Source organism: Trachypithecus francoisi, unplaced genomic scaffold (genome assembly GCF_009764315.1).
Source record: "Trachypithecus francoisi isolate TF-2019V2 unplaced genomic scaffold, Tfra_2.0 Lachesis_group13, whole genome shotgun sequence".
Classification (NCBI taxonomy): domain Eukaryota; kingdom Metazoa; phylum Chordata; class Mammalia; order Primates; family Cercopithecidae; genus Trachypithecus; species Trachypithecus francoisi.
Window position 1 is genome coordinate 121,799,432 of NW_022681458.1, and position 12,841 is coordinate 121,812,272.

Consider the following 12,841-nt stretch of genomic DNA (forward strand, 5'->3'; position numbering starts at 1 on the left):
TCCCAAAAATGTTTTCCCTAGCACACTGGTGTCCCTGAGTTAATGGAGGGCCAGAGGGAATACATTTGGTAACTGTTGGATAAAATAGGGCGCAACAGCCTTTTTCACTGCAGACCTTCTCAGAGCCTTCAGTGTGCTCCTGGGTGGAATGACTCTGACAGGAAACTACCATGTACAGCATTTTCCAAACTTATTTGGACACTGACTGTGGAATACAAAGAATATCCACAGAAACAGTTTGGGAAACTCTAAAACAGGTAATACACATATATTTATTCATGCATTCATCCAACAAATATGTGTTTGGCCCTGTCCTGGGCACTGGGGTGGGGCAGTAATCAAAGCAGATGTGATCCTGCCCTCATGAGCTTACCTTCCAGTGGGGGAGCACGCCTAATGCCATTTCCTTCCTTCCTTTCTTTTCTTTTCCTTTTCTTTTCTTTTTTTCTTTCTTTCTTTCTTTCTTTCTTTCTTTCTTTCTTTCTTTCTTTCTTTTCTTTCTTTCTTTCTTTCTTTCTTTCTTTGTTTTTCTTACTGCCACTTTCTTTCATTCATTTACTCACTCAATAAATATTGAGTGCTCCTAAGTTCTGGCAACCCAGTGCCAGACTCTGGAGACAGAATTGAATTGGTTGTGATTGCTGCCCTCAGGAATTTTTAATTGGCCAGTCTAAGAGACTGTTTCCTTTGCAAAGGAAGCTCCCTTTGCAAACACAAGCCATCCTTCCCCTCTCGTTCCTGGGTTAGCCCCTCCCTCACACCATAAACCAGGTTGACCCTGGGGTCATGTTCAACCCTTCATGTGCTGAAGGTATTCCACTGGTCTGGGGACAGCGTGGTGGGGGTCTGGCATCCAGCCCTGGGAGCAGCCACAGTAGTGAGGGAGCATTGGCTCATGTCATCCCAGGGACCTGATAGTGTCTCCTGCTGCACAGCACCCAAGCCTGGCCTGCAGGCTCTGGGGATCTCTGTAATCCCTTCCAGCAAGATTCGGATGCCTCCAAGCAAGAACCTGCTGCAGGCTGGGCTCCCTGGAAGCAGACTCTGCTTTAGATTAGCATCCAGGACTGTCATTAGGAAGCACTCTGGGACTCCATGTTGGGGTGGAGGATGAAGGTGGGATTGAGTGGAGGGAGAAGTTGGGTTGTGAAGCAGCCTCGGTGGAGGCCTCCGTTGATTCCACAGGCAGCTCTGGAGCTGGCATTGCCCTGAGTTGTCCCAGGTTGGGACAAGAGACCGAGCCTTTATATCTGTGCATGAGGCTCCTCCACACAGGCACGGGTATCCTCTGAGGAAGAAGATGGTCCTGGGCGATGAAGCTCCCCCAGCCTCCCAGCGGCCATGGACTAAGCCCCTCAGTCCTGAAGCAGGACTGGGATGGCTTGTTCCAGTGTCCCCCACAAATGCAGACAGCAAAAGGCAGTCTGGCTAGGGGGAAGAGCACCCCTAAAGCTGGTTTTCTCCAGATTTAGAGCCAAGTTCCAACTCCCCTCTCCAGCTTACCCCTGGGTAAGCAGCTCCGCCTCTCAGAGAAGCCTCCATTTCCTCAAACCTTGCAGGCTTTAGTGAGGTTAATCATGCCACAACATTAAGCGGAAGGCTTCCTGGAGGAGGTGACGCCTGAGCTGAGTCATGAAGGGAAGGGAAAGGTAGGTGTTGACCTGACAAAGAGGGGAAAGGTGCCCCAGGCAGAAGAGGGCACCTGTGGGGACCAGAGGCCTGAGTAGGCTCAAGAGAAGCATCAGGAACTCAGTGTAGCTGCTGTGGAGAGGGAGGGGTGGTTAAGAGGTGAGGCAGGATGATGGGCAGGGGCAGATCACAGAGGGCTGGAGGGTCAGGAGAGGGGAGGCTGGCCTCATTCTGCCCTCAGAGGAATCTGCCTTCCATCATAGTGGCTTCTGGCTTCCATTTGTATGGCGCTCACACAAGTTAGGGATGCTCTGAGTGGCTTACATGTATAAGTTCATTTAACCTGAACAACACTGTTAGGAGGTAAGGACTCTTATCAGTTCTATTTTACAGATGAGAACACTGAGGCACAGAGAGGCTTAGTCAGTTGTCCAAGGTCACACAGCTTGTCAGTGGAGCCCAGGCTGTCTGATGCCAGAGCACACACTCTCAACCTCTACATTGTTCATCACAGGGGCACCTCTGGGTGGCCCAGGGCTGTGTCCTCTCACCACCCTGATGCTGCTTGACCCAGCCAGGTGGAGCCCTATGGACCGGGCCCGCCAAACCAAAGCCTTCAAACTCTCCAAACCCTCAAACCCTCAAAGGCAGCTTGTCTTCCAGGGACAATGCCGCTGACGCCAAGCCCCAGGGGTTGGGCTATGGGCCAGGGACATGGTTTGGCTCCAGAACATCATAGAGCAATTTGCAACACCTTCAAAATGCAATTGGAGCAGCCAAGAGAGGCAGGTGAGGCGCAGCCCTTACCTGCACCTCAGGTGGATGGCTGGGTGTCGGGTTACCCCAGGGGCAGAGGAAAAGCCTTGGCAGGAGATGAGGGATGCAGCCAGACCCCTGTCCCCTGCCCACACACCCACATTCCCTCCTGGCTTACGCATTCCAGGGCCCCACACCCAGTGCAGCCCAGCAGTCCTACCTACGACCTCCCGCCGCCCCAGCTGCAGCTCCCGCCTCTCACCTCCTTAGCCGCAGTAATTCCATGAGCAAGGGTCTCCTCCCCGACTGGTGCATCCTCAGGAGGGGAATAGCCATCACCTGCGGCATGCTGGGCTCTGGGGCACGCTGGATGGCTTAAAGAGCTCACATAAGACTGCAATGCTTCCCAAGGCTCTGCTGCAGGCTACCTGCCGACTTTTGGGCTCATCTTCCTCACGGCCTCGGCAATCAACTGATCACACCTGCGTGCCGAGGCAATCAACTGATCACACCTGCGTGCCGAGGAATCAACTGATCACACCTGTGTGCCGAGGCCAATCAACTGATCACACCTGCGTGCGGAGGCAATCAACTGATCACACCTGCGTGCCGAGGCAATCAACTGATCACACCTGTGTGCCGAGGCAATCAACTGATCACACCTGTGTGCCGAGGCCAATCAACTGATCGATCACACCTGTGTGCCGTTGGCCTGGGCAGGAACGTTGAGGGGAGTCGGGCCCAGGCCTGCTCTCAAGGCACTCCTGGCAATTATGGGCCTCCTCGCAGCTGGGGGAAAAGGTGCCCAGGAGCCATGGGCCTTACCCACAAAGAGACTTAGGGGCCAGTGAGTGATGGAACCAGGCTGGCATTGGGCCCGCTTTGTGCAAAAGGCATCTCATCCCACCTGGAGCTCAAGACATGAGCCCCCAGACACGGTGGCTCACGCCTGTAATCCCAGCACTTTGGGAGGCCAAGGCGGGTGAATCACTTGAGGTCAGGAGTTTCACCATGGCCAACATGGTGAAACCCCATCTCTACTAAAATTACAAAAAATCTCAGGAGGCTGCAGCAGGAGAATCGCTTGAACCCTGGAGGCAGAGGTTGTAGTGAGCTGATATCATGCTACTGCACTCCAGCATGGGTGACAGAGTGAGATTCCGTCTCAAAAAAAAAAAAAAAGACAGGAGGCTCAGAGAGGACCGCATCTTGCCTGAGCTCACAAGCCAGCCACGGTTGAATTCGAACCGAGCTGTGAATAACTCCGAGTCCACGTGCCCTGGGAACACCAGGCTGAGAGGAGAACGGTGCTGGAACAAGAGACCAGCTGGGGGGTGACACGGAAGGAGCAGGCCTCAGAGAACAGTGGTGACTCACCGGGACACTTCGTGGTTACAAAACAGGCCAGGCTCCTGCCAGACACTCACACTCGATTACTTTTTTTTTTATTCCTTTCCTGCCCTTCCACTCCCTGTTCCTTGGGCACAGTAAGTACATTCTGTTCTTTCTGAACTTCTCACTGAACAGGGCAATTCGATTCTTCTCCCAAGGATGGAGGGGCCTTGGCCGACTGGAATCACGGGTGCCAGCCCAGGGCATCAGGAAGGACGCAAGAGGGACCAGCCTGTTCTGGCCAGCCTGCCAATCTGCCGGCTCCCCAGTGCTTTGGGGTGAAGTTCAACCCTCAACTAAGTCCCAGGCATTTGAGATCAGCTTACTCTGCAATCTCGTGTCCCCTACCCCGCTCGGGTGCCAGCACAGAAGTGCTGCCTGACCCTGCATACTCACAGGCCACCCCATGCCCCCGGCCTGCCCACGCCACACCTCACCAGTGTTGACCAGAGGAGTTCCTCAAATAAAATCCAAATTAGCTAATAGTGTTATAGCAATTTCCTAACACGAATTATGGTACTGTGGTGATGTTAAAGGGTGTCCGTATTTTTAGGAAATACTGAGATAGTCAGAGGTAAAAGGACTTCCTGTCTGCAACTTACTCTGAAATATTTTAGAAAAAAAAAATGTATTAAGAGAATGAGAGAGAGATGGGGACAAAAAGCAACTGTGGTAAAACACGAACATTTTAAGGAGTTCAGAAATTATCAGAACTTATTTGTACTATTTTGGTAACTTTTCTGTAAGTTTGAAATTATTTCTAAAATGTACAGCTGGGCGGGGTGGCTCATGTGTGCATGCCGCCGCTTTGAAAGGTGAGGAGGGAGAGATCCCTTGAGCCCAGGAGCTGGAGGTTAACAGTGACCTATGACTGCGCTCCAGCCTGGGTGACAGAGCAAGACCCGGTCTCTAAAAAATAGAAAATTAAAATCAAGTTGCAAAATCTTGGGAGGAAACTAAGTCTTAAAACCCCACTAACCTCAGGTCTCATCTCCAGGAAGCGCCCTAGACCACTGAGGCTGGGATGAGGGGTTCTATGGTGTTGTGGTAACTATCTTGGGTTTCGCCCACAGTTCCTGGCTCACCCACAGCCGTCCTTACAGGCTTGGGTGATAGTGTTGGGGCTGTAAGGCCTCAGGGGCAGGCCCTTGACCTTCTCCTGCCCTCCCTTCATGCCTGTGTTCCCTGCCTTTCTGACTGTGGGTCTTAAGACCAGAGTCTTACCCTGAGGACAGGAATGCTGGTATCATGAGGCTTCCATAAAAACCCAAGAGGACAGGGTTCAGGGAGCTTCCAGATAGTTGAATACATGGAGAAGGCTGGAGGGTGGTGCCCCAGGGCGGGCATGGAACTCCCATACCCCTCCCCCATACCCTGCCCTGTGCATCTCTTCAGCTGTATCCTTTGCAATATCCTTTATAATAAAACAGTAAATGTAAGTGTCTCCCTGAGTTCTGTGAGCCTCTCCAGCAAATTACTCAAACCCAAAGAGGGGGTCGTGGGAACCCCAACTTGAAGCCAGTAGGTCAGAAGTTCCGGAGGCCTGGACTTGTGACTAGTGGAGGTGGGGGCGGGGGCAGTCTTGGGGACTGAGCCCTCCACCTGTGGGGTCTCACTCTTATCTCCAGGTAGGGAGTCAGAATTTGAGGACACCCAGCTGGAGGCCGCTGCTTGGTGTGTGGGAAAACCGCCGCACATCTGATCACGGAAGGTCTTCTGTGTTAACGATTGTTGAGGGCTTTTCCCCACACGGTTGCCTTCCAGACACGCCCCATCCCCTTAACAAGGTGTGTTTCCCCATCACCCCTTGTCTCCATGTCCTGTTTGCCACTTTAGGAGTGAGTGCCTGGAGGATGGGACAGTGTCTCCTTCCGATCTGTGATCTGGGTGACATGACACCTCTAGGTCTGTGCTCAGCACTCTACAGCAAGACATGGACGCAGGCAGCACTGGGTGCCAGGTGCCACTCTAGGCCTGCAGAATGCAGTGATGGAGATTCATCCAGCCCCCACCTGGTGTAGCTGACCTTCCAGGAGAACTTGGAGCTGGGGACAGGAAGAGGGTCAAAGCTGGGGCTGCGGGCCTCCTTCCCAAGGTGTCTCCGACACTGCAGTCCAGCCACTTCCCACTCCCTCTGGGGCTTCCACATGGTTGACGGCTCCACTTGCGGCTTGCTGTCTTCCCCCACCAGCCTCTTGCTCCACACATGCCCACCGTGACTTCATCTGACACAGAGACCCTGACTCACCTGAGCCCTGGTCTTCTCTCTCAGCATGTTTCAGCTGCCAGTGGGCCAGGCGACAGGGAAGGGATGGCCTTGAGGCCTCAAGGCTCTGGCCGGTGGGCCCTGGGGTGCGGCAGGGTGTGGCACTCCAGGGAGGCTGGCCAGAGCATTGCGGCTGTGGGCTCCTGCAGCTCCTGAGCCGCTGTGTGTTGCTGTAGAGCGCTGAGCACAGAGCTAGCAGTGCCGTGGAGACCCTACTGTGTAGGCTTACAGTTGCCCTCATTGCTCCAGCGGCTCTGTGTGCATCTCTGCTCCCTGCCTTTGAAGGACCTTGCAACTTGCCTAAGACACGGTGCACAGTGTGAAGGAATGGGGGGCCAGACTGAGTTGTCAAAGAACGCTTCAGCAGAGGGAGACTTCGGCTGAGCCGAAGTCTCAGGAGGGAGAGGCAAGGAGACGGTGCACAAGAGGAGCACATTCTGGGCAGAAGACTTCCCCAATCAATGAAGGATGTCTTGGAGAAATGCTCAGCGTGCCCTGGCCACAGTGAGAAGATGACTCTGATTCGTGGGCTCCAGTAACAACAGAAGATGCCGCTTCAGACCCAAGAGGCTGAGCAGATGGCAGAATGGCAGCCTCCAGCAGGGACCAGAGCCAGGATCTATTCTCGAGTTGCTACCAGGGAGCCGGGGCTGGGGGACCCTGCCTGCTTCCTTTGAAAGACACCCACACCCCTGGTCTGGAGGGAAGTTACCTGGGCCTCTGCCCCCAGTATGATGTGGCATTCTAGCTACCCAGTGGCTATGATTAAAGGCCAAGAATGAGCTCAGCCATGGAACTCAATGGTGGCCCCTGCTACCACCTCCACCCTGCCAGGGCTGTCTTCCCCCAGTCACACATCTCACCCCCAAAACACAAGGTCTCTGGTCTTCCCTGCGGTCATAGCCAAGATCAGCTACAGGCAAGATGCTTTGCTCAGTGCACGTGGGGCCTCCCATCCTGCTGGCTGTTGGCAAAAGGCACTTTCAGAGGCTCCTCATGCAAGGATTAGGAGCCAAAGTTGGGAGGAAGGTGAGTCAGACAGACCTGTGTTCCAAGTTTGACTCTCCGTGATTTTTGACCTTGAGCGAGCCTTAGAATTCAATCACTTCCTTGGCAAAGATGGACATAGAGATATCTGCTCTGCAAAGTCATTCACGAGCATGAGTTCTAACACACCCCAGATGTTCGGCCTGGTGCCTGGCACAGGGAGCCTCCGGACAGACGGTAGCCATTTTCATTTTCAGAGGATTTGTGGCACTGTTCCCAGGTTGGCTGTTTTCTGTCATTATCTTCACCAGCCAGGAGCCCCTTGAGCCAAGGATGGTGTCTTGCTTGTGCCTGGGCTCCAGGGCTAAGCACTGCTCCTGGTACGTGGGAAGTGCTTGGTGTCTGTGCATGAGTGTCCTTACAGGCTGGAGTGTCACCCACCTTCAGATCTGCATTGGGGCAGTTTCTTTTTTTTTTTTTTTTTTGAGACGGAGTCTCACTGTGTCGCCCAGGCTGGAGTGCAGTGGCCGGATCTCAGCTCACTGCAAGCTCCGCCTCCCGGGTTTTACGCCATTCTCCTGCCTCAGCCTCCTGAGTAGCTGGGACTACAGGCGCCCGCCACCTCGCCCGGCTAGTTTTTTTGTATTTTTTAGTAGAGACAGGGTTTCACCGTGTTAGCCAGGATAGTCTCGATCTCCTGACCTCATGATCCACCCGTCTCGGCCTCCCAAAGTGCTGGGATTACAGGCTTGAGCCACCGCGCCCGGCCCCATTGGGGCAGTTTCTAGGGGAGCCTGACTCTGCTGGTCTCTGCCCGATCGCGCCTGGGAATTGGCTGGGAAAAGTCTTGGCTTTGCCCTGCCCTGGACCCCTTGCTGGGTCCTGGATCCTGTGGTCGACCTCTCCAGGCCTCACCCCAGGCTCCTCCTCCCATTCAGCAGGAGCTGAAAAAGAACAAAGAAAACAGTCTATGGGGGTCAGAGCCAGGGTCTCCCTACTAGATTAGCTTAACTTTGAGTCCACTTTCCCTCCAAGAGGGAAAGAATGAATGAAAGGGACAGACGAAGGAGGAAGGTGGAAGGAGGTGAAGCACAGAACTGGCCTCCCAAGTGCATCTGCAGTAGAGGGGCAGGGACAGTCAGCAGAAGGTGCCATCTCTGGAGAAGGGGAAGCATCCCTTCCTGGGAGGTGGCCTGAGTGCTGGGGCAGAGCTGACCAGCCGGGAGGTGTGTACATGGCACCACATGGACACAGTCTCTGGACAACCTGTAGATCTGCAGCCAGTCCCAAAGCAAGGGGGCGGGGGCAGGTGTCGAGGATGGAGTGCATTCTGCAGGGAGCCCAGCAGCAGGAAGTGGGACTATGCTGGGCACACCCCCCGATAACTTACTTTCCTTCTCCTCTGCTTCCTCATCTGAAAAATGAGTGTAGTAACACCCACCTTGTGGGAGAACGGATATAAAGCCAGGCCTGCTGGCTCATGTCTGTAATCCCAGCACTTTGGGAGGCCGAGGCAGGCGGATCACCTGAGGTCAGGAGTTTGAGACCAGCCTGGCCAACCTGGTGAAACCCTGTCTCTACTAACAATACAAAAAAAAAAAAAAATTAGCCAGGCATGGTGGTGTACGCTTGCAGTCCCAGCTGCTGGGGAGGCTGAGGCAGCAGAATTGCTTGAACCTGGGAGGCGGAGGTTGCAGTGAGCCAAGATCGTACCACCGCACTCCAGCCTGGGCGACAAGAGTGAGACTCCGTCATAAATAAATAAATAAATAAATAAATAAATAGAGCACCTAGCACAGGGCCGAGTGCATAGTAGGCCCTCAAGCAATGGCAGTTTCCCTCTTTTTCCCTGTGAAAATTTGCACCCAGATTCCCCTTCATGGATGAAGGACTTATTCCCCCAGCTGCTGGGTTCGGGGTGCTGCAGTGAGCCCTGGGCTGTCCCTACAAGGACTGCCTCATTCAAGGTCATGCCCCTTCCCAGGTGGCCCAAAGATTGACTGGCAGGGGATATTAAGGTCTAGCTACCTCACCCCATAAGGGAGCAACTCTGAAGTCTGGTTCCAGCTTGCAGGTCCCAGTGAGGACCACGGAGGCCTCCAGGGAGACTGCCTCATAGCCCAACTCCTCTCTCCTCCCATCCTGCTTCCTCCCCTTCTCTGACTCCTGCGAGTGCATCTCAAAAGCACCCGCTATTAAATGTCCTGCCTTCTAATTGCCATCCCAAAGTCTGTTTCCGGAGAACCCTGGCTCTCCCAATGTCCAGAATCTGAATTTATATAGGAGGGGAAAAGTCGCTGGGCTTTGCTGCATTACACAAGAATCTTTCACTCTCGGGAAGTACTAACTCATCACAGGCTGTCTTTAGATGGTGAATCCCTTCAGTGCATTTAAACTAGTACGTTCGATTTGCCCTCAGCAACATTGCTATGGTTTAAAGTGAGTTGTATCCAGATTAATCAGCAGAACCAAAGACATCCAACTGAGGGTTGGGACTGACTGCTCTGGACAGCTGGTGGCTGCCCCCAAACTGCTGGTACTTGTGGGCCTCTGGGATTTCTTGAGGACCATGGCTCACTCTCCTGTGTCCAGGCCCTGGGCAGGTGCTGGAGCACCTGTGATCCAGAGCTGAATAAGACAAGTCCCTGTGCTCCATGCCTCCTGCCCAGAGGGAGGACAGGGGAGTGTCAAGTACCACTGCTGGGGCAAACTGGGGGCCATGAGGGCCAGGGAAGGGTTCATTATCCCACCTGGGCTCAGGGGAGGTCAGCAGGGTACCCTGAGGCAGGAGAGAGGTGGCTAAAGAATGAAAGCCAGAAGGCAGCACAGTGGGTGGCATTGGGTGCATCTGGGAGGGATCAAGGAGGGAAGGCAGTCCCAAGCAAGGGAGCCATATTATCGGGCCTTCCCATGTCAGTGCAGTGCCTCGTGCTGTTCACATGTCAGTGCACTGAAACCAGGCAACCATCCTCGGGAGGCAGGATTAATTATCCTCACTCAATGGACTCACAAGTGAGGCCCAGGGAAGTGGTTGAGGGGAGATCCACTTGAGTCCATCCTTGCACCAGCTGGCTCAGGTGTGGGCTGAAACGCCTCATGGCTGGGCAGCTGAGTGCTGCGTCCTAAGGCTGGCTCGTAGGGCTGGGCATCAGGTGGCAGGAGGCCAGAAAGGCAAAGGTCCACTTCTGTTCCCACCTATTGTGAGGCCTCCTCATTTTTCTGAGCTCTCAGCCAGAGTGGCTTCGATGGGGAAGGACAGTGGAGAGGCCATTCCGGCCCCTGCCTGGCGTGACTGCCTGGCTCTGCAGTGGAGTCGGGCACCCGGGGGAGGACGCTGCATCACCTGCTCGTGCCGGCACTAGGAACGCGGACCCACCACTAAGCGCCACCAACATCAGTTTGTTGGTGAACCTGGAAGACAGGCCGGTGGGTAAAGAGAGAAGGCAGAAGATGGCCTGGATCCACAGGCGCTGCCCGCTCCAGCTGGTGGCACTCCAAGGGCAGGTCCTTCCTCTGCGGGGGGACGCACTTCATTTCCTGAGCATTTCTGCCTCTTTTTTTAAGCCTGTCCTATTGTGAAATATAATACACATCTGGAAAAGAGTACAAAACAAGCACACAGCTCAATGACTTATCACAAAGCGAAGCCCCAAGAAGTCACCACCCAGCTCTAGAAATAACACATTTTGGTCTATCCAGAACCACCGCCGGCCTCAACTCCCTCCCAGGCTGGCCTTCCGTCCCCCAGAGCTAACCACTCCGTTGACATTCACGCCGATTGCGTGCTTGCCTTTCCATATGGCTTTACCAGCTCAGCATCCTTAGCAGCTGCGGAGGCGGTTCCATCACACTTTGCCTTCTCTCTGGTTCGTTTCCACCTGCATATCCGGTCAGATATGCATCCATATTGCGTAGAGCTATCATGCGCTGGTTACTGGAACTTCTTCACTGATGTTTCCATCCAGAGTGTTGGTGAGGCTTCTCTGGAGCCCACTGGCTGCCTCCAGTCCCAGCCCTGGCACGTCCTCACTGCAGGACACTGAGCAAGTTCCTGAACCTCCTACCCTTGATGAATGTTGGTTATCCGCTGCTGTCCAGGGTCTCCCAGTGTTTCCTGATACAGAGCTCCTAAAACCCTTGCAATTTCCTAAGCGATAGAGGAGCTAGGAGCGTCTTTTGTTCCAATCATTGGTCTCTAACTCCAGTTCCTGACACAGAGCTCCTAAAGCCCTTGGAATTTCCTGGGTGATGGGAGCATCTTTTGTTCCAACGCGGTGACTCTTGGGGGACTTCTGGACGGGGCTGGTCACCAGAAAGACCAAGCTTGGCGTTTTCAGTCCTAGCCCCATCCTCCAGGGAGGGAAGAGGACCTTGAGATTGAGTTAATAATCGACCACACCTACATAATGAAGCTTCTATAAACATCCCTGAGGGCCGGGCACGGTGGCTCACGCCTGTAATCCCAGCACTTTGGGAGGTCGAAGCAGGTGCATCACCTGTGGTCAGGAGTTCAAGACCAGCCTGGCCAACATGGTGAAACTCCGTCTCTACTAAAAATATAAAAATTAGCCCAGTGTGGTGGCACATGTCTGTAATCCCAGCTACTCGGGAGGCTGAGGCAGGAGAATCGCTTGAACCTGGGAGGTGGAGGTTGCCATGAGCTGAGATCCCACCATTGCACTCCAGCCTGGTGACAGAGTGAGACTCCATCTTGAAAAACAACAAAAAACAACAAAAAAACACATCCCTGAGGCAGAGTTTTGGGCTGGTGAGCATCAACTCCAGGGGGACAGAAGATCCGGCCCTCGGGACCACCCGGGCCTTGCTGTATGTACTTTTAAAAATCTGGCTGTGATCTGTGTCCATTATCATACCCTTTATCAGAGGATCAGCTAGTAAATCTAAGCTTCTCTGAGTTCTGTGAACCATAATAGCAAATTATTGAACTTGAGGAGGGAATGGTGGGAACCCGCATTTTATGGCCAAGTTAGATAGAACTATGGGTAAGGGCCAGACGCAGCGACTCGCACCTATAGTCCCAGCACTTTGGGAGGCTGAGGTGGGCAGATGACTTGAGTCCAGGAGTTCAAGACCAGCCTGGCAACATGGTGAAACTCCAGCTCTACAAAACATACAAAAATGTGCCAGGCATGGTGGTACAAGCCACTTGGGCAGCTGAGGCAGGAGAATCACTTGAACCCAGGAGGCAAAGGTTGCAGTGAGCCAAGTCGTGCCACGGCACTGCAGCCTGGGTGACAGAGTGAGACTCTGTCTTAAAATTTTTTTTTTTAAAAAAAAGGCTGGGCACAGTGGCTCACGCTTATAATCCCAGCACTTTGGGAGGCCGAGGTGGGCAGATCATGAGGTCAAGAGTTCGAGACCAGCCTGGCCAACATGGTGAAACCCTGTCACTACTAAAAACACAAATATTAGCTGGGCATGGTGGCGTGCGCCTATAGTCCTGACTATTCAGGAGGCTGAGGCAGGAAAATTGCTTGAACCCAGGAGGCAGAGGTTGCAGTGAGCTGGGATTGCGCCACTGCACTCCAGCCTGGGTGACAGAGTAATACTCTGTCTCAAAAAAAAAAAAAGCGAAGTAAGGTTAAGCTGGGACCCACTACTTCCAGTTGACATCTGATGGGTTCCTTCTTAGCCTGATGGGCCACCAAGTCACCGGGTCCCCTTAGCATGTTGCTTCCTTTCTGTGGACCTCAATTTCCCCAGCAGCTGCAGCAGAAGAGGTTAGAGCAGCTCTGAGCTTTCCCACCGTGGCCCACACAGCCCCGGGTCCTTAGCTCCGCCCATGCCAAT